We start from the raw sequence: 21,811 nt of genomic DNA, 5'->3' as shown, positions 1-21,811 counted from the left end.
TTTTTGAACCAATCAAATAATGTAATATGTGGGGTACAGAAGATTATTACTGACATAGATATAATTATCTTTTATCTCACTGATCAAAAATAGAGTAGTAAGCACTGAACTGAAAAGCAAATAAACATCAAATGTTTATATTGTATTATCCACTAAAGACCTGGGAAAGTTGAATAACTCTAAGATGCTAGGCTCAAATAAGGCAGTTATGCCTTGCTTTGTGAAAGTTTATTCTCTCATTCCCTTTCTGTCACATGTTTTACTTCTTTGAAAATAATAAATTAATTGCCATTTATAAAATTATGAAAGACAAATTATGATATCCTAGACTTTAATTTTTTTTCTCCTTAACAATGCCTTCAGATAATACAGGGTTGGTCACAGTGCATGATATAAAATACTAGCTGTTAACTCTCAGTTACACTGAAAGGGCCAATTTTTGCAGACTGCCAGGATAAAGATGATTTTAATTAAATCCCACAAATCCCTTTGTACTGCAACCAAACCCTCTGCAGGCCAACTGACTGAGCCCTTCTGGCATGTATAGAGTTAACTTGGTTCCGGGGGTTCTTAGTTAACTTCTTTCACCAGGAATGCAATTCATGTTTACCTATATAAGGAAACCTGTTAGGCTGACCTGAGTTTGGCATATTTTTTTTTGCTCTGACTGAGAGGCATGTAAGCACACACCCTGGAGAGGGGGAGCGATTCCCAGCTGGACAGAGCAAGCTTCCTGAACGCCCCAGCCATTCAGCTGATCAGAGGCGAAGAAGAGCAGAGTCCGTACTTGCCCCTGAGCAGGCTCCTTGGAGGACCTACAGGTTTGCTTCTTCCAGCTCCCAAGTGAGAAACAAACCTGCGATCCTGGAAAAAATGGGGAAGCCGGTGAGTCTTACTGCTCTCTCTCTCTTTTTCTCTTTGCTTGCTTCTGCTAAGGGGCACGCCTCGCTGCTCTCACCCAGGAAGCAGAGGAAGAGGCATTGCTGAGCCTCTAACCCCACAGATCCTTCCTGAACAAACACAATGCTTCTCCATACCTCCAGCCAACTCTGTCTGCCGGCTTTGCACATCAAAAATCCACTGAGGCAATAATTCTAGCACCTTAGACATCCCAGAAAGTGTTTTTTTTTCTTTTCTTTCTTTCCTTCTTAAAAAAAAAAAAAAAAAAAAAAAAAAAAAAAACCTAGGCAAGAGTTTCCAGACCATCGTGAAGAACAAACTTTCTCATCTTTATTGCACTCTGAAACAGTACAGAGGAGTTTGGGGGTGCTTTCAGAGGAACGCCGAGTCCCCAAGGAAGTAAGAGTAAATCTCAGAGGGATTCTTAAATCCACAGGAAGGGTGATAGTCTGCAGAAACAGAATTTAATCATTTTAAACAAGGCAGGTTGAAGTATCATTTTTCATTCCCGAGAAGCAAAATACTTGCACTCTGTATATGTAATAAAGGACACCTTCTGAGACACGGAGGAGAGAAAGCAGCAGAGCTGCCTCCTTTGTTCTAGACACATATAGAACTTCATTTTTTGCATTTTGACAACTAGCATGTGCCTGTTTATATATATAAGGTGCAAGTGATAAATAAGGCATTATGTCAAGGGCACTGTGGTCAACTGAGTTAAAAATTGGCTGTGTTCTATACATATATAAAACTCTGTCTGACTGTAATTAAATACGGGGATGTGAAAGTGCTTAGCAAACTTACAGGGAAATTTTAGTTATACTTGGGAACAGTCAAATGTAAAAGGCAACTGTGAAAGGAATTTTGAAAAACCCATTTCCCCCAACTTCAGAGGCATAGATAAAATCTTTGAAATGAAACTTACTTTTCATACTTGTCAAAAGTGATTTGAAATAAGGTACAAATTTGTAAATTTTATTTTTGTAAGGGAAACTGGTTTATTGACTTGGGTTACTTTGAACAGTTTTGATAAATGATGTGACTGCTTGTCTTTCAAATGAATGTTGTCGTTTTTCTGTCACGCACAATGCTTTATCCTAAGAATTTGTGTAGCAGGATTGTGTTACTGACTGCAACAGGTGGCACTGAGGACCTGGTTGCAGATTTGCAATAATAGGATATTAATTTTCTAAATCAATATAAAGGAAAGTACTCAAATCAGATTTGACAGAATGAGCACTTTTTGTTGATAATTGAAAATCATATTCTGCTCTTCTCTTGTAGTGAGGTTATTGTTTTAAAACAGATTGGCATCTGACTATTCCTAAGGACAAAGGCTCTGGCCAATTTTACTTAGGGTCCTTCACTCTAAACAATACAACCATATTTAGTAACTCAATTTAAATGCTGCTGTTCACTGCCATGAGAAAGAAGTGGCAAAGAAGGGTATAACCTATGGGAGACATTTTATTAAATAAAAAACAAGAGTACGGCTGTGAGGGACCAATGCAAATGTTTAAAGTTTGTTATCTGCACATTGCCACTACGAAAAAAGAGAGTGTTAATATTGCACAGCTATTAGTGGGAGTGACTAACCCAGGAGACACAAAACACTATTTAAAATATACGCTTAATAACAGATGGTTTAATACCAGGTTGTCTCACCATGCTGCCGATTAGATGGCCCCAAGCCAAATCAACTGGCATGTCTACCGTTTATCCTGTGAGTTGGTGTGTACGTTGTTACATACTGATTACATTAACAGCCAAGGGAATATATAACCAGAAAGACATAAAAGTCTCCTGGGCCACAGAGGGTGAGGGTCTTCATAAGGATTTTGAATTTCGCATTTAACTTCCTTGCCAGTGACATATGAGTTGTTGCAGATGATTGGAAGTATTTATTAGCTGTAGAATATATGCATCTCAGGCTCCTCACAAGTTCATTTAGGGATAACAATACTGATTATGGAATGGGACACTTTGGCATTATCAAAGTGCCATGTGGATTTCTTCTTAAAGATTCATTTAGTGTCCAAATTATCCTTCAATATAAGACAGTTAGGATGCTATAGTTTTACAGTAACCGTTCCAAATCACCAATGCTATATTCTGGTATGAAGAGTGCAACCATTTAGAAGCATCCTTAGAACTATGGCATGGTAGTAGATTTCCTGATTTTTGGAAAAAAAAAAAAGCTAAAAAGATCCTGAGTGCTGGAGATGGGGAGGCTAGGTCTTCTAAGAACTTTGACGTGTTCATGAGTTGTGACTTCCTGAAGGAAGTGTGATATGCACCCTATAAAGTATCATTAGCTACAAACTGACTAATGGCCTCATTTTGGGTGGTATCTTGTTATCTGAGGGTACATTCTTTAAGAAAAAGCTGTCCAGTACATAGGCTGGCTGCTTAGCATTGCTTATGACTGGGATTCAGATATGACTTCTTTGTTCATACTTCTTAACATTTTGGGCAGCAAGTTGGATTTGGATGCAACATGCCTTGAAGACAATTTCTATACCTCTTTTTTTCTAATAAACTGTTCAAATTTGATTATTTTTTATACTTGATATAATGTGTAAAGGAAAGGAAACTGCCAGTGACTATTCAGGACCATGATACTGATTCAGCAAATCAAAGTACTACAAATTTGTTTGCCTTAGGATTCAAGAAAAAGTATTCTAATTTTCTACTTCATTTAATTTCAAAAGGATTTTTAATATAGACACACACAGACAGACAGACAGACAGACACACACACACACACACACATTCTCTCTCTCCTTCTATCCCCTCTCTCTCTTCCCTCTCTTTCCCTCTTCTCCCTCTACAGTGTGTGTGTGTGTGTGTTTGTATTATTCCAGCCTTTGTTTTTGTAGCTAACATTTGGTTATTGCTTCTATTATCCTTTTTGGTTGGGATTTTTGGCCTTCATCTGCCTACCATTTGATGTCAATTACCATTTTTTAAGAGTTGCATTATTAAATACCATAACATTTATCCAGCAAATAATAACCAAGTACTTGTTGAAGTCCTGTGCTAGGTATGCATATAAGAGACAGATGAACTTGTATTGCCTCTCCATGCGACAGATAACAACATTCATTCCATTCATTCATGTAAAGAGAAATCTCATGAATGGTCTAAATTATATGAAATGTAGCTTAATGCTGAGTCATTTAGTTACTCACTTTGTTATGCTGATCAATCTGTAAGCCAGAGCTTCCTATCTCAAGGGTACAATACACTGCTAGGTGCGGACAGTTAACTGACATGGTGAAATGATTTAAATATCCAAATAAGGTCCACATAAGACTATACCAAGTGGATGGCAAAGAGCTTCATGTGCTGACAGAGGAAAGAAACCACTATAATGTCACTAGAGGGCAGGCACCTCTAAATGACAAAGGTACTACTGGGTGGTAGCACTTTATATTTTGTTAATGTATATACAATACCACTGTGTCATTCTGCATTTGGGTTCTTTGGTAGAGAGTTTGATTAGCATACATACTACTCTATATTCCATTCCCAGCATAGAAAATAAAAAATGAACTGTTCTTTCTTGGTTTGTCAAGAATTCTTAGGGCACAACATGGACAAGAAACGTTTCTAGACCACTAGGTAGCACAAGGGCTTTGGATACTGGTTCACCACCACTGGGAAGTCATTAAGGTAGGAGTTCTAGTAACAGTTCTTGTGAAAGAAAAAGAGCAGCTGTTGTGACTTTAAAACAATTGAACCTAAACCTTAAATGGAAAGGGTTTAGTTAATGCTAATTTTCATTTTAAAAGAAAAATAAAAGTAGACTCCAGTGCTCTGGGGAATACAGCATTCTTAGGATGCCTTGACTTGTGTGTGACACAGTTTGCTCACACTCTCTTGTGGGTTGCTTTTCACTTGTTTCAACTTGAGACAGAAATGAAATTAAGCAGAACCTCCTGAATTTGACAGTTTGAGTTTTAACATGTGACAAGATTGGAATTTTTGTCAAAGAGCTAGAGCCAGGAAATGTTGTATTATTTATAGGTATTGTTCTGCAACAGAGGCCTTGGCTATTTAAGCCAAAATTATTCTCCCCCTTGAGTATATAATTGTATAGTTATTTATATCCACACTGACACACTCATCATGTATTGCCTTAGGAAGCAAAGCAATGTGTAAACTACCAGAGAGCAGATAACAAGTTTATTCCAACTGATAGCCTTGGCTCAAAGTTATAAAACAAAACAATGATAGTGTTTCCCAAATTTCTTCTGAAGCTGTGGACAATGGGTTGGGCCATGTGATTTAAACTTCTCGGGGATTTGATTTAGTCAGATATCTATGGATATATAGATATGCACTTTATTTTTTTTACCCATGTTAAAAATGCTCATGTCTGTGAACATGTGTGATATAATGCCAAACATACAGTCAATACATATTTGTTGGTTCTGAAATGAGGTGGTAGATTATGCAATTTCCATTAAATAATGGTAGGATTGAAAAAGTAGAAGCAAAAATACACTGATAGCCCCACTTAACTAATTTAAAAATTCTGGTTCATGATACAAGAGGAACCTTCTAGTGTCTATACTAAGTCCTTTTTGCATTTTTGTGTTACCTATATACTGTCAAGGTTCTCTAGAAGAACAGAAATAATAGACTCAATCTCTTTCTCTCTCTCTCTCTCTCTCTCTCTCTCTCTCTCTCTCTCTCTTTCTCTCTCAATACATATATATATTTATTATTATTATTATTATTATTGTTGTTGTTGTTGTTGTTGTTATTATAGTGGGATACAAGCTGTGATCCAGCTAGTATTTAAATGGTTGTCTACTAATGGAAAGTCTTAGAAGTTGTTCAATCCAAAATCCTGGATGTCCCAGCTGGTTTTCAATATATGCCAGAAACCTGAAGAAGTAGGCTCTAATGCTAATAAATGAATAAGCTTATCAGTGAGAGCTAAAGCAAGCAGACAAAAAGAAAGCAAACTTCCTTCTCTCATTTCGTTTATATAGCTTTCCAGAAGAAGGTGTGGCCCAGATTAAAGGTGGATCTTTTCACCTCAAAAGTCCTGCATTAAAGGTGTATCTTCCAATCTCAAAGATCCAAAATAGAAGTAGGTCTTCCCACTTCAAATTATTTAATTAAGAACAAGTTTCTCATAGGTGTACCTAACTGTTTGGAGTTTAATTAATTTCAGATATTGACAACCATGAATAGCCATCGCACCCTGTAAGGTTTTGTGTTTAAGACTCTCTATCTAATGGTTTCTAGAGTAGTCGATGTTATCTGACTATAGATTTCTAACTTTGAGAGCTTTTTCCCAAAGTCACATATTTATAAGGAAAGAAAAATCCTTATTTCATGTCTATTAATTTAATAGCTTGTAAGTTTTCCAAAAGCAACAATAGGAAAGGAAAGGATAGAAAATTAATTGGAAAAAATCAACAATAAAAGATTTTCAAAAAACAAAATCTTCCTGGCTTCATTAATGATTTTTCAGGGATTTCTAGGATTGTCTGTTCTCATGGTATTATGTCTCTAAGGTCTTCATTTCTACATCCCATCCTAGGAAAAGAAAACATTTAATCTGATATGGCTTCTAAGGCAGAGTATGCCCAGTTGAGCTGATATACCTTAGCAAGACTTCTTTCTTTATTAAGGCATTGAGAACCATATGGTTCTTAAGTGATAAAGAAGTGGTACATCTTTGACAAATGTAGATTAAGTGCCCCCTATATTAGGAGTATTTTCACCAAACTTCTGGCACCATCTGTTTTAATTATATGCCCCTAAGGAAGGAAAAAATTGAATCTATAATAGAACCACTTTGTTCAGCATTTATTATGAGCACTCCTTTAGGCATATTTAGAATGAATATTTAAGATTGTATCTGCCTCATCTACATCCTTAAAATAAAACTATAGGTGAGGTAGACCTCTTAAGTAGTTTCAAATATCAAGTACAAAGGGAATACTCAATGTCCATATAACAATATTTATCACCTTACAAACTAAGGCTTAAGTGAAACCTGTATTTATGTAGATAATATTGTATCATAAGAAATAAGCATGTAGAAAATATAACATAACAAATAGTAAAGGTGTTATGCAGGAAATAAAAGGTCCAATCTGGCCTCATATGCCATAATATCACAGTAGGAAAGTTTAGATAATCAGGGTGACATTTGTCTTTGGAAAAGTGCACATTGACAGCAACATAGAAAACTGGTCAAATATAAAGGATGCCAGAGTGATTTTGGTGTGGATCAAACAAAGAAAGCTCCTGGGAAAGAAGATATCTACATATACTTGTGCTGTGGTGGCAGAGGTGAAGAAAGATCAATTTTAATGATACTTCAGAGTTGAAATCATTAGAGGTGACTAAAATATTGAACAGGAAAGTGGTGATTGACAAAGAAATGCAAAAGAAAATTTGCAGAACACATTTAAGTTTACATTTAATACACTATAGAAATAGTTGTAGTATCCTTAAAGTTGAGAGTAAGGCAAGGGAACCTGGATTTGGGAAGGAAGATAAATTACTTGTAGCTCATTGGAGTAGAGAAGATATAAGTTTTGAGGCTGAATTTTACAGTTCCATTCACTAGCTCTGTTAATGTCTCAGAGGACATGTTAAAAAAAGTTATGCCATAAGTATCTGAATTAAGTGTTTGGTGGTTCAATTCAAAGAGATGCATAGTAGTCATTTCCTTGGAAGTCTTACAAAGGAGTCAATATTATAATCCTACAGGCTTACTATTGTTGCAAGTTGAAAGGAGATTAGTAACTTCCTGGGTGTAGAATATGGGTGGTGTGGTGTGGTGTGGTGTGGTGTGGTGTGGTGTGGTGTGGTGTGGTGTGGTGTGGTATGGCATGGCATGGCAGCGGAGAACTCAACATTATAACTTTTCCTAAGTGAAGATTTCTTCTTGTTGGTATATATAGGTACCTATTACCTTCAGTTCTTTGCTGAATTCTTATTTTTCACTCCAGCTTCTCATCTTGGATGAAGGTATCTCATATAAGAACAAGCTAGACATTTTCGGCTGAGCTTCCTTATCACTTGTAAAAAAGACTATAAGACTTGGAATGTGAAATCCAAGAGTTTATGCTAACCAATGGGCACATGATTAATTTCATGCTCACTGCAGGGATTGTATGAAGATTTTGACGTTCTACCCTTCCAGCATTTTCAGAAAAAATTTCTATATGTGTAATTCCACTGTCTGGCCTCAGGAAATTCCTCTCTAGAGGTTCTAAATATTCTTATAAAAAGAAAGTTGTCAGTTGGTGAAAGCCACAACTAGATGGACAGAAAACTCAGAAAATGAGCAGGTGATGGTGGGGAGGAAAGGGTTAAGCTTTATAGATTACAAATATTTGCACCCCCTCTCTCTGCAGGTGCTCTGGCATTGCCAGATGCAAGTAACTAGCAATATTCTCCCACTGTCTTGCTCCTTTATTTCCCATTGTTCTTGGCACATGTTATTTAACTCTTTTTTTGTTGTCATTGTTAGACCTGAGTGAATGCTTACAGTTACACTTATACTTACACATAAATGCAGATACAAATCATATTTACAAGTCACTGAATTATTAAAAGGTCTGAATTACTCATCAAGATCTTATTCACTTATTTCTTTATATACAAGTGCTTATTTTCATATAGAAATAAGTGGTACAGAGTGGGAGGCTTTCCAGTCTGTCATTTTATTTGTAAACTATTTGGATGGAATATTGTGAGTTTTCACTATGTACTCTCAGGCAACTGGCTTGTTCTTGGTTCTTAATTCTGGTATTTGATATTTGGCTGTGTATACTCTAGCTGGGATCTAGCTGAGAGATGGGTTAGTAAGTAAGAAGACTAAAAGCTGGTCATCTAAAATAGAAATCTTGGGCATGTTTGGCAAGTTTGTCTTCCTTTTTCTACTTCCTCCATTCCCAAGCCTTCAGTATTTTCTACTCTATATGCCCCATTTTGACACAATCCTTTTAAATATATAAGGGTGTTATAAAACATTCATTTCAAATCTGAATTCTATCTCCTGAAGGGACTGCCACTTTCACATTTTAAAGACCCCTTTGGCTTCGGTTTTGCTTACATTAAAGTAGAAATACCCAGTTCATAGAAAAACTTCCAGTCAGCACAGGAATCACTGTGTAAAAAATAGGAAGCTAGAGCTAGAGAGTGTTAAATCAGAGAATGAGTTCACTTTGTCCAAGGATGCAGATACTTGCCAATAAATCATCTGCTAGTAGACAGAAGATAATGAAGAAAGTCAACAGAATGACCCAGGGTGAAGGTCACATCAAACACTACAATCCATGAAAAATGGTGAGAACTTCTATTTCCAGACTCCTGAATCAAGCTCTTTCAGAGATAAAGTGTTAGCTTTGCACACCATCAAGCTTCCTGGTCTGTTTAAGTAAAAAGAGAGAGGAAGAAGGCCTCTGCCAACAGACTATAGGTCATAAATTAGCTAATAAAATATGTCCCAAGTTATCTCTTAAAGAGCCTATTTTATATATACTTGTCTATTTGATTTACTTTTTTCTCCACTCTCAAGGTTACATTTTGGTAGTCTAAGTCAATATATGAGTTTTAAGGTACAATCATACATGACCCACTTTCTTGTCTGGAAAATACTCTGTGTGTGTGTGTGTGTGTGTGTGTGTGTGCTCGAGCACACACACCATGTACAATTTGTTGCTGTTGATCAAAAATTTAAATATTATCTTCCGACTTCAATATATATATTAGTGAGTTCAATGAAGCATGCTTTTGTTATAAAATATATTTAGTTTTGTTAAAAATAAATTTTAATACTGCTACCAATTTTGTCAGGACTTTTGTAGTTCTGTTATTGCCACTGTTGTTCAAATAGCCAATTCTTATTTTATCTACTAGAGCCACAATCAGTGCTAAAGCAACACTACATGAATTTATGTGCATTTCTGTGTACATATTTATATATGTGTGTGCATTATATATATATATTACTGTATTTAAAATTATTTTGATAGTAATGTTTCAATTACTATCAGTGTTTATTATTTTCAATGTCTGAAAAATAATATAACAGGAAAAGAAAATGGTATGTTTTTTTAATGACCATATATAATGACTTAGAGATAATTCCCAGGGAGGGGAAAATATATAGGAAATACTACAAGAGGGAAGGTGTTAAAGCAAGAACATCTGCTCTCCCTTGCATGCCTGCTACCACACAGAAGCAAAATCCCACCAAACACAAGGTACAGGATCAAAGGATCAATAAAACTGGCAAGGCACATATTTTCAGAAAACAGGGAATACAGGAAGCAGAAAATGAAAGAAAACAAAAGAAAGGATGGGAAAGACATTTCAGGGAAAATGCTTTAAAATTCTAAGAAATGAACAAAATAATAAGTCAATGAAGGAAGAAATAAGAAGGAAAACTTAGCAACAACAACCCATCATACCAGGGAAGCTCAAAGTGAGAAGAAAGAAAAAATGAGAAAAGGGTACTGTTATCTCACATTCAAAACTGTCTGGCCAATTTGTAGGTTCCTAAGAATAAGTAAAACTGGCCCGTGAAGATGATAGAACTTGCCTAATCTTCTGCCATATGAGTATAAATGCAATTTGCTTAAAAAAATAAAAGTCCCTTCCTCAAAAAACAGCATGAGTGACAAAGAATCCAGGATTTCTTAGGTGCTACAGAGGAGTCTGCCCTCTCCAAAGTTAGTAAATGGCTATTCTAGGTCAATGAACAATAGCCTGGTGGCTTTAAGAGCTAATCCTCCACATGCTTCCCATACTCCTCAGAGTCATTCATTAAACTGGCAGCACCTGGCTTAGTATTTATAAAATACTTTACACTTCTGAAGGGGAAGTAAAGACTGAGAGGTCTATGGATCCATTTCTATTGTTAAGCATTACCTAAGTATCAGGGCTTCACTTGGTAACTGTGCCAGACAGCTCATGCATAAAATCCCAACTCCAACTCACTGGGATTTTTGCTCACAATAACTTACGCTTATAACTCAGTACCCCAAGTAACTTTTTTTTTAGGACAAGTTTGAATATTATAGCACATCACACATCTCAAGGCCTCTTTCAGAAAACTGTTTTGACACAGTATGTTAACAGTGAATTATTGATTCTTACCTGCATCAAGGAGTAATGCTCAGAGGGGCTGAGAAAAGCTTACCAGTTGCTGGCTCAATTGTGCAGCTCTATTTAAATCTCTAGTGGGTAATTCAGATGACGGCAAACTTCACTTTGACACAGTGCCATAGCATTTCCATTAGTGCCCTCTCTAGAGCACAAACATCTGCTTGCTTTTATTGTCCATGTGTTACTTAAGATAGTCTGTTGCTTTATGACGTAAATCACTGGAATCTACTGACTATTTTTAAAGACTCTTTTAGTGTTTCCTTGAAATGATCACTCTTTATAGTTGTTTAATAGATAATTGGCCCTTTATGTATACAAAAATTACAAAGATCATATTTTTCTTCTCTTCTGACCTTTTCCAGAAATGGCATTATGACTGAAGTATCCTGGCTTCTTGTAAAATTCTTTGTCTTTGAGGGTTGTGTGATTCATAGGTTCACATTATCACATCAAGTCAAAAGAAACTGAATTTCTGATTAATTGATCCAAAGTAACTTGTTTGTTGGTTTTTGTTCACTGACCAGAGTTGTGTGGATTTGCTTCTTTCAGTTCACCTTGAAAGGCTTTGCTATTGCCTTCTTTATGTATTTATCTTGTCCTGACAGACTGCTGAGCAATTTGCTTGCCCTCTAGTATATTCATGTGTCCAGTACAGATAAGTTTCATGGCAGCCAGGTCTATCATTTTCATTCCAATGGACTGGCTGTAATTCCAGGATCCCTTTCATCAGAAATTTTGTCTTACTTTTATGGTGAGTAAAGGGCTAAAGCCACGGGACTCCATGATACAAAAGCTCTAGCATATGAAAAACAAACACCATCAAATATGATCCAAAATCTGAGCAAAGACTGGCTATAGGTGGAATGAATACTAAAATGACTCTCCTCAGACCAATAATTAGCAAATCTTGGGAGGCCATGATCATGCGTACTGGGTCTTATAACTTGTAAAAGAGTCCATAATCACCCATCTGGAAGAGCACTTTCATATTATGCCATAAAGTGGGGCTCTTACTCAGTTCCTAGGATTGCAAGGAGCCAGGAAGGTTTCAGGTATTTCCTAGGTGAAGAATTTTGGAAGATGATAATTTGAGGATTGTGAGAGCTCTTGAGACTTTCCAGAGAATTAAGACAAGGACTAATTGGGTGGTTCTGAGAGTGCAGAGAGAATGCATGTGGATATGTGAGGTTGCAATGATTTCTTTCCACTTGACATCTATGTGTTTCTTGCTCTCTCTGAATATTGAATTCCTGAGAATTGGAAAAGAGAAAAAGATTGTGTCCCAAAGGAAAACATTTAGAGAGCTGAGGAAAAAGAGCATCTACTGCTTCATGACTGAGAAAGGAAAGAATGCAATGGAGAAATCTGAAGTCACTAATTCCAAATAAAATTAACAATTCCTGTGTACTGTTTAAGACAAAGATTTTGTGTTCCATAGGTTACAAATAAAGGGGCATGAAAAAGAAGATTCTCATAGTAAATTTGAATTTAAATTCATTTCATCTGGAGCTGACAAAGGCTCAGTGGGTAAAAGTACTTTCCATCAAGCCTAACAACCTGAGTTGGATTCTTGGACCCACATTGTGGAAGGTGAGACCTGTGTCACATTGGTTGTCCTTTGATTCAGACAAGCTCACTAAGGCAGAATATATGTGCCCATACCTACAAGCATGTGTGAATGTGTGCAGAAGCTCAAATGCATGTACACACACACACACACACACACACACACACACACACACACATTTTTCCATTCTAGTCAGAGGAAACTGTAAGAAAAGTAACTTACCTTATTTTCATAGTCTGTATTTTGCCACAGCCACCATTATTAGCTGCTTAATGCCCTCTCGGGTTGCACAGAAATATTTAGAAGTATGGTAATATTTAGTGCTACAAAAACATAACTTAGAATACCCTCTGTGTTGCTTGCTAGCTGGATGGGAAGGAAATATTTAAATCCCTGGCCTTGATGACTTTCAACATCATCTTCTCCAGGGAACATGGTAAGACTATATTAGAAGTAAACACATTATTCTAAGCAGAATAAATATGTGGGAAGTCATGGCTAATATTGTCTTTGAGCACAGGGGGGAGTGATTGCCCAGTGTTTGATAATGGATGCCCCAAGAAGTTGTCATTCTTGACAAAGCAGGCAAAATATACCACCTCTAGGAGAGAAAAAGTTCATTGAACTTGTTAATAGGCCTTTTACTCCAAATCACTCAGGATTGTTTAGACTTCTTTCAGAGACCTATAGACTTAGGTAAGACATAAGATGTCCATTAACATTGCCAAGGAAAAGGATTGATAGTGTATAGAAACAATGACTTACTAAAGGAAAAGGCAAACATTTGTTTTATATCACTTTGTTCATTTAATTCGGAATGAAAAGCTTTATACCTTCAAAGAATTTTCCTATACTAGACCTGACTGAAGTTTTACATATAAAATATTCTGCAAATGAATTTAAGTTAATGCTACTAAAATATTTAGTGATTTTGGGCAATCATTCTAACATATGTTGGCTCAAAACTAAGTTTTAAAAGTTTTGCCTGGAGACAAATTCTCTGTTAAAAAAAAATACTTGAACAAATTAAACACAATGTTAAAATTTGTTTGGAAGATGATGTTTCACCCAGTCTGGTTTTATATTTCCTCTAGGATTAGAAACATGTTAGTCATTTTAAAAACATACATGTCCTGAAGACATATTTCAATAGGGCAAAACCCCCAATCAACAACAAAACCCTATTTCTATAAATACACAAAGATGGCAGTGATGCAGAATGAAAGAATTTAGTGTCTGTGACAATTTCTTCTTTCTGCCACTTTAGAGGAAATGTTCTTTCCATGTGTAAGAAAACCAAGTTGAACCCAAATCCAGGGAATTGGGCTCATCCATAGCTTCTTCCTGCTGAATATGGGTGACAAGAAATTTTCTAAAGGGGTATGGAAGGTTAGGAAATTTAGAAAAACTAAGAAGGCTAGGTTTAACATCTGTTATCCTGTCTATATATTTGGAAGCTTCAGAGCTTGACTGAAGTTCTGACTGGATCCATCTGAAAGGTTAGATGAACTGAGATGACCTGAAATCAGCAGCAATCCTAAAGCTGTTCTGAAAGCAAGTCTCTGGGCAGCATCAGGAAGCAGGGGGCTGGAACAGCAGGTCAATTCAGCCTCCCAGCAGATGAGTCTTGTCAGAGCTGTACATTCTTTAATATATAAATCTCACAACCAAAATTGTGGTACCATTAAGATTTTTGTATGGATTGTACAGTGTGCACAGATCAGTAAAGGATGAAATTCTGCTCCTTGTTCGACCAGGTGAAAGACAGTTATCTTTTTTATGAATTAATTTTATTAATAACCAATTGTAATAAATCATCATCCATGCCATGTGAAGGATGGCACAATCAAAAAAGAAAACCAAGTTGACATCATCTGAAAACATGGTAATTATAAGCAGTTTTACAGTGCTAAAATCTACTTATCACAAACGTATCCAGGTTTTACATTTTCACTTTCTTCATGTCTAAATCATAGAAAAAGTGATTGTTGATTATTTTGTTCAAAGTCAGTTATATCTATCTCTCTGAAATGATCAAACATAAGACTACTTAAAAACACATCAGTTCCCAATCTTCTGATAAAAATTGAAGAACACAAACCTTATCTTATATTCTTGAGCATAGATTTTATATTTTCCTTCTCACATATCTGATCCTTCAAGGCTGCTTATCTTTCACACATTCTATACTCAACTCCACAGAATAGCTAACAGTTCAGAAAATCCTGAAATATCAACATCAATGGATTATGGTTAAATTTGAATTATCTAGTAAGGTTACATAATTTGCTTTCTTAAGTACAAGAAAGAAAGAAAAGAAGGAAGGAAGGAAGGAAGGAAGGAAGGAAGGAAGGAAGGAAGTAAGTTTCTTTACTCTAGAGTTTCTGAATTGGTGAAATAAGAATGCAACATAACAGGAATTTTAAAATATTTTGTATTTTTTATTCTGTAGTATTTTTGATGTCTTTAAAAACACTATATATATATATATATATATATATATATATATATATATATATATATATATATTCAAGGGACTTTTTAAAACTAAATGTACTTATGTACCCACCTGAAATACGCTCTTTTAGCATTTATTTCAAAGAAATGAAAGTGTCCCCCCCAAAAAAAAAATTTGTACACAAACACTCATAAAAGCTTTCTTTATGTTACCCTGAATCTGGAAGCAGCCCAAATATTCTCCAACAAGTTAAGGGTTAAGCAAACTTTGATACCCCTTTATTGTAGAATACTATGGAGCAATGAAAAAGGAATGGATTATTGACATCTCTAGAAACCTTGGTGAATCTCCAGTGAATTATTCAGAGTTTTAAAAAAGCCAATGCTGCATGGTTACATACCCTATGATCCCCTTAATTTGACTTGGTAGGAGAAGTTTTTTTAAAAATAGGAAACAAATTGGTGGTTTCCTAGGTGTAGAGATTGGTAAAGTGAAGGAGATAGTTATGTTTAAAAGGGCAACACAAGCGATCTTTGCAGAGATTAAACTAAACACACACATATACATATACACTCACACACCAGTACTAGAAAACCTGCTAAAATCTTAGTAAGTTGGTGGGTTACATTTGTTTCAGCATTCAGGTTGTGATATTATATTATAGCTGTACAGAATAACATTAAAATATAAGCAGAAACTGAGCAAAGAGGGTAAGGGTCCTTTTTATATTATTTCTTACAACTGCATATGGATCTTTGATTATATCAATAAAACTTTTTATAGAAAAAAAAAGCATTTTTGGCCACTGAGATGATTAAGTGGGTAAAACTATTGCTGCCATATCTGACAACTTGAACTCATTCCCCAGGAGTCACATAGTAAAAAGAGCAAACCAACTCCAGTAAGCTGTCCTTTAACCTCCAAGCACAACCTGTGGCATGCAGGTACAGACTCAGACACATATACACGGACACACACACCAAAAGCAATGCACCCTGTGGCATGCAGGTACACACACACACACACACACACACACACACACACACACACATACACATACACACTATACATAACTAAATAAATTTATTAAAATAAATATATGAAATACTCTTTTGAGCCACCCTAGTAACTAACAGTTTGTGCTAATGTGATTTCAACTTACATGCAATAGTGTTCACTAATTAATTTCAATGGCTTTTCTACTTTTGTGAGTTTTCTGAAAGGAAACCATATCATACATAAGGTAAAATAAAATATATTGCAATTCTCTAAAACAACGATTGCTAAACTCTGGCTCACTGGCTAAATCTGGTTCTCTGTCTGTTATGACACTCAACCAAGCATGGTTCTTTCATTTCCAAGTTTGAAAAGTTTCAAAAGAAGTAGTACTATTTTATGACAGGTGAAAGGAATGTGAATTTCCAACTTTAGTGTTCATAACGAGAGTGTTATGAGAAGATAGCTACACCCATTCAATTCATATTATTGTCTCTGGAAGTTTTCATAGCCCAACAGCAGAGCTAAGTGGTTGTAGTGGGATTGCTAGTCTTAGGAAGACAAAACTAGGGACGAAGATTTTACAGAAAAGTTTGCCTACCTTTGCACTTGGTGAGTTAACTTAGGATTTTCTAGAATAAGGTAACCTCTGATAAGTGATAATCTTAGCATCAAAGCATTCCGTGAGGAGAATGTTTACAGTTTAAAGAATAAATGCATAAGAAAATACTGCTGCCTGAATCAATACCAGCAGTCTTAGCTTATTCACATATTCAGTTCTTCTGGAGGAATCATCAAACCCATAAACTCAGTTCTTGGTTGTCTGATTATAGAGAACAAAACATAATATGTTTCTTATGAAAAGTATAAGAAAAAAATGAGATCTTCTGACAAGACAGAGTCAGATCAAGTCCAGGTCATCACTTATTTGCCATCTATATAACATAGGCAAGTCCCTTATCTTTCTGGGCTTTATAACAATCAAGATAAAGAAGACTGCTTCTATGGATTTTGAGAGGATACAGTGAACCTGTACAATAAGAACCTCAAATGTTGGACTAGGCAAATATCAATCCAAGCTGTTCCAAGATAGGAGTCCTTTCATTGCTGTAATTTTTCTTCTTATTTCTCTGTGCTGCCCATCCCTCAGTCTAATTTTGAAATCTTCAAGGAAGACTTTGGTTTCTTTTATAAACATCTCTCTACCTCTGTCTTTTCAGTTTCTCTGTAAGCATCTGTGGAGTTAGGTTTAAAAAAAACTAGTCCATCTCCCTGTTGCCCAGATTTCTCTGTCAAGAGACCTGAATGGAGGCTCTGATACAATAGAATATGAATCAAATCTCTTTTTCAATTATAGGATGAAATGTGTCTGCAGTGCTGGGGGAAACCTGCAGATTGATGTGATCCCAGTAGGTTCAATACTAGTCTCCAGTAACAGGCCAATTGATTTTGAAAATGTTTCTGGCCCTTTAGGTTACAAAAGACAAACTCTGTACTGAAATTGTAAAGTCAGGGGGTGGGAAGTGGACACAAAAAAAGAAAAAAAACTGACTTGCTTGTTTATCATTGCAGAACATGCTAAGTGTTCAGGGTCATGACTAACTTCACACATTGATTCAGTGGGGACTTGGATATGATTGTCATGTCACTTTCAGGGCATGTCCATCTGACAGCCAGAAGGACTAGGATTACTGTTATACTACTCAAGGAAAGGACACACAAAATCCAGACTTAAGAGTTCTCCAATCTGGCCAGAGAGAGCAACACTGAAATGAGCAGTACATCCCCAAATGTGACTTGGATCCTTCTTAGTGATTCTCAGACAGAATACTTAAGAAGCTGGTACTGCCTATCTCTATACCAATACCATGCAGTATTTATCACTATTGCTCTGTAGTACAGCTTTAGGTCAGGGATGGTGATTCCCCCATGAACTAGAAAATATCATCCTGAGTGAGGTAACCTAATCACAAAAGAACACATATGGTGTGCACTCACTGGTAAATGGTTATTAGCCCCAAAGCTTGCAATACCCAAGATACAACTCACAGATCACATGAAGTTCATGAAGAAGACCAAAGTTTGGGTGCTTCAGTCCTCCTTAGAAGGAGTAACAAAATACTCATTGGAGCAAATATGGAGACAAAATGTGGAACAGAAACTGAAGGAGGGGCCGTTGGGAGACTGTTCTACCTGGGTATCCATCCCATGTGTAGGCACCAAAGGTAGACGCTGATGTGGATGTCAGGAAGTGCATACCAACAGGAGCATGATATAGCTGTCTCCTTAGAGGTCTGCCAGAGCCTGACATGTACAGAAGTGGATGCTCACAGCTAACCATTGAACTGATCAGGGGGTTCCCAATGAAGGAGTCAGAGAGAAGACTGAAGGAGCTAAAAGGGCTTGCGGATTCATGGGGAGAACAAGAATACCAACCAACCAGAGCTTCCCAGAGTCGAAACCACCAGCCTGGGAGCACATAGGGAGGGACCCATGGTTCCAGCTGTATATGTAGGGGAGGATGGCCTTGTTGGGCATAAGTGGGAGAGGAAGCCCTTGCCCTGTGAAGGCTGGATGCTCTAGTGTGGGGGAATTTGAGGGCAGGGACGTAGGAGTGGTTGGGTAGGTTGGGGCCCATCCTCATAGAAGCAGGAGGAGGGGGATAGAATAGGGGGTTTCTGGGTAGGGGGAAATGGAAAAGGGGTATAACATCTGAAACGTAAATAAAATATCCAATAAAAGTTAATTAAAAACAAAACAAAAAAAGAAGCTGATGCTGAGCTAGTTTCTGGTCTAGAAAGATTTTTAGCATAACTGAAAGAGAAAGAGAAAGGGAAACACAGACAGAAAAAGAAGAAACTAGTTTCACAATTCTTTATGTTGTTAATCAGCTCAATTTTTTTAACTTGGACATTTGTTTTAGTAGGTGCCATGGCTTAAGTCACTTAGTTTCTTTGTCACCCATATTTTCCCAGATACATTAAATAAATTAACAATCTAACACCAGTAGAATGTAAGCATGTAAGAATGTAAGTAATGAGCCAATATAGACTTTCCCCTCTATGTAATTCATAGTTGTCTAGAGATAAGGACTGTCCACTTTCATCACCCAACCCAAAAGGTCCATCAATAATTTTGCTGATGTCCTCTGCATGGTTGAATCCACTGTGGATGAAGTTTTTTAACCTAACCATTTCTTCACTTACACTAAACTGCCCTGCTCTTAGCAACATTTGCAATGCATTGAATTTTCTATATGTCTCATGCAAAGAATATTTTTAAAACATGGAAAGTCTAAGATGGCCTCTGAAGATGACCCACATTAATGCTGATTTTATTGGTGTGGACCCAAAGGTAGTGAGATATTGCTCCAATGTTTGCATAATGTTGTACAGCATAGTTTATCTTGATAAACAAATTGTCTAGATAGTGTGACATTGTCTTGTGAACCTTACAAGTAGAGAACATACTGTGACTAGGTGAGAAGTTGGGGAGATTGGAACTACAAAAAGTTTTGATTATCATAATTGGCTTTGAGGATAGACAAAGTCACATCAAAAATAGAAAAGCAGCATATAATTGCTGAGCAATTCTCCTATGACAGATGCATGTAAATGGAGACCTTAGTCCTACAAACTTACAAAGTCAAAGCCACCAATAGCTAGAATATCCTTGGAAGTCCTTTTACAGGGACTCCAGATAAGACCCTGGGGCTTACCAGTTTTTTCATTTCAGTTATGTGAGTCCTGGAGAAGAGAGCTAGGTGAGTCTATCTATTTTCAAGCCTCCATCTCCATGAGCTAATAAAACATATTTTCATTTACTAATTTTTGTGATTTGTTATATAGCAATCGAAACCTGCAAACCATTTCTTGTTGTCTTTCCTTTGAAGTTCTCAGAGGTGATTTTTTTGATGAGTGTTCTAAGTAAATGTCTCATTTCTAAATAGAAAAATAATTCTGTTCCTTTTACCACTTTGATCTGAGGGAACATTTCATTTTCTATTTCAGCTCATGGACAGTTATGCTGCTTGGTGGAAATGTATTTTTAATTAACCACATTAACATTTATAATTTCCAAAAGAAGTAGTTGTTGATATACTTCTTATTTGTTTCATATAATAAGATCTGATTGGTAATGTGAAGAACTTCAGTGTCGTGAGAGCAACACATTTGGATAACTAGAGCTTTGGATCTCTAGATTCATATATTACTCTAGTTGAGAAAAATGCAATGTATTCATAAATCTGAAATATAGTAACATGAGACACATCTGGTTACTATTCCAACATATAAAGAATTTAGGAGTCATGATTTCTGCTAACTCAACAAGATAAAAGAAGACCAAACAGAAAACCAATGTCTTGTCTTAAATCTATCAAAGAATTGAGGTCATAGGCCTGACTCTAACCTCTAAAACCAGAGAAGCAGGAATATTCAAAGAATATATATTACTTTCCCAGAAGTGGTTGCTGTTAGACTCAGTAGCTAGTACGAACACTTAAATGATAATTTTTGTCAGTTGTTGTTGGCTGATTCTACTCTAGCTTGAAAGATTCAGAGCTACAAGGAGCATAGTATAAATAGGTATAATGCCTTTATATGGTATATCTCTTAAGTTTTCCACTTAAATCTTATGGTGAAGATCAGAGGAAATCCACCTAGTGCTTGGTCAGGTCAGGGGGAAAGGAATCATTGTGTGAAATACAAACTAACTCTTTTATTAAATTAATTATTTTATTTATTTGTATCCCAGATGCTGCCCCATCTCCTGGTCCCCCCTCTCAAGAGTTCTTTCCCCATCCCCCTACCCTTTATCTCTGAGATGGTACCCCCCAGGTATCCCCCTACCCTGAGGTATGAAGTCTCTACAAGATTAGGTACATCCTCTGCCACTGGGGATAGACAAGGAAGTCCTCTGCTATATATATGCCAGGAGCCTTGAACCAGCCCATGTATGCTCTTTGGTTGGTGGCTCAGTCTCTGGGAGCTCCCAGGGGTCAAGGTTAGTTGACACTGTTGGTCTTCCTATGGGATTGCCATTCCCTTCTGTTCCTTCAATCCTTGCCCTAACTCTTCCATAGGGGTTCCTGACCTCCATCCATGCTTGGCTCTGGGTTTCTTCATTTGTTTCAGTCAGCTGTAGAATAGAGCCTCTCATAGGACAGCTAGACTAGGTTCCTGTCTTCAAGCACAACACAGCATCAGTAATAGTGTCAGGGATTGGTGCCTGCCCATGGGATGGATCTCAAGTTAGGCTGGTCACTTGTTGAACATTCATTCTTTCCCTGTTTCATTTTTGCGCTTGCATTTCTTTTAGATGGGAGCAATTTTAGGTCATAAATTTGTTGGTGGGTTGGTGTCCCCATACCTCCACTGGAGGTCCTGCCTGGATACTAGAGGTGGTCTCTTCAGGCTCCATATCCCCACTCTTGGGCCTAACTCCTTTTTAAATAACCCCAGAGCATCAGTCACCAAAACATGTCTCAGAAACAAAATAAAAAATGAATATCTTATGTAACTTAGGAAAGGGAAAACCACCTATTCCCACCTGGATTTTAGACTTTCTGGCTCACGTAAGGGGGAAAATATAAACTGAGAAGCACTCGTGATGGTTCACAGTTCAGGATCACAAGCCCAATCCTAATCATAGGATTACAGAATGCCTTTCCTCCACCTAACTCTGTCTCCACATCATGAAGGAGGATTATAAATAAAATAACTTCAATGCTCAAACTCTAA

At 36.7% G+C, this 21,811-nt stretch overlaps 1 protein-coding gene across 1 annotated transcript in view; it reads left to right on the top strand.

Moving 5' to 3' along the window:
• The first annotated feature begins 666 nt into the window (after positions 1 to 666).
• Positions 667 to 21,811, top strand: part of Mid1 (midline 1) — a 339,419-nt gene continuing 318,274 nt past the window's right edge. The window contains exon 1 of the mRNA XM_034484695.2: positions 667 to 885. The gene's annotated coding sequence lies outside the window, so the exon portion shown is untranslated. The remainder of the gene's footprint in view (positions 886 to 21,811) is intronic.

Source organism: Arvicanthis niloticus, chromosome X (genome assembly GCF_011762505.2).
Source record: "Arvicanthis niloticus isolate mArvNil1 chromosome X, mArvNil1.pat.X, whole genome shotgun sequence".
Lineage (NCBI taxonomy): Eukaryota > Metazoa > Chordata > Mammalia > Rodentia > Muridae > Arvicanthis > Arvicanthis niloticus.
Note: the sequence above shows the minus strand (reverse complement) of the source record. Positions and strands in the feature narration are given on the sequence as shown.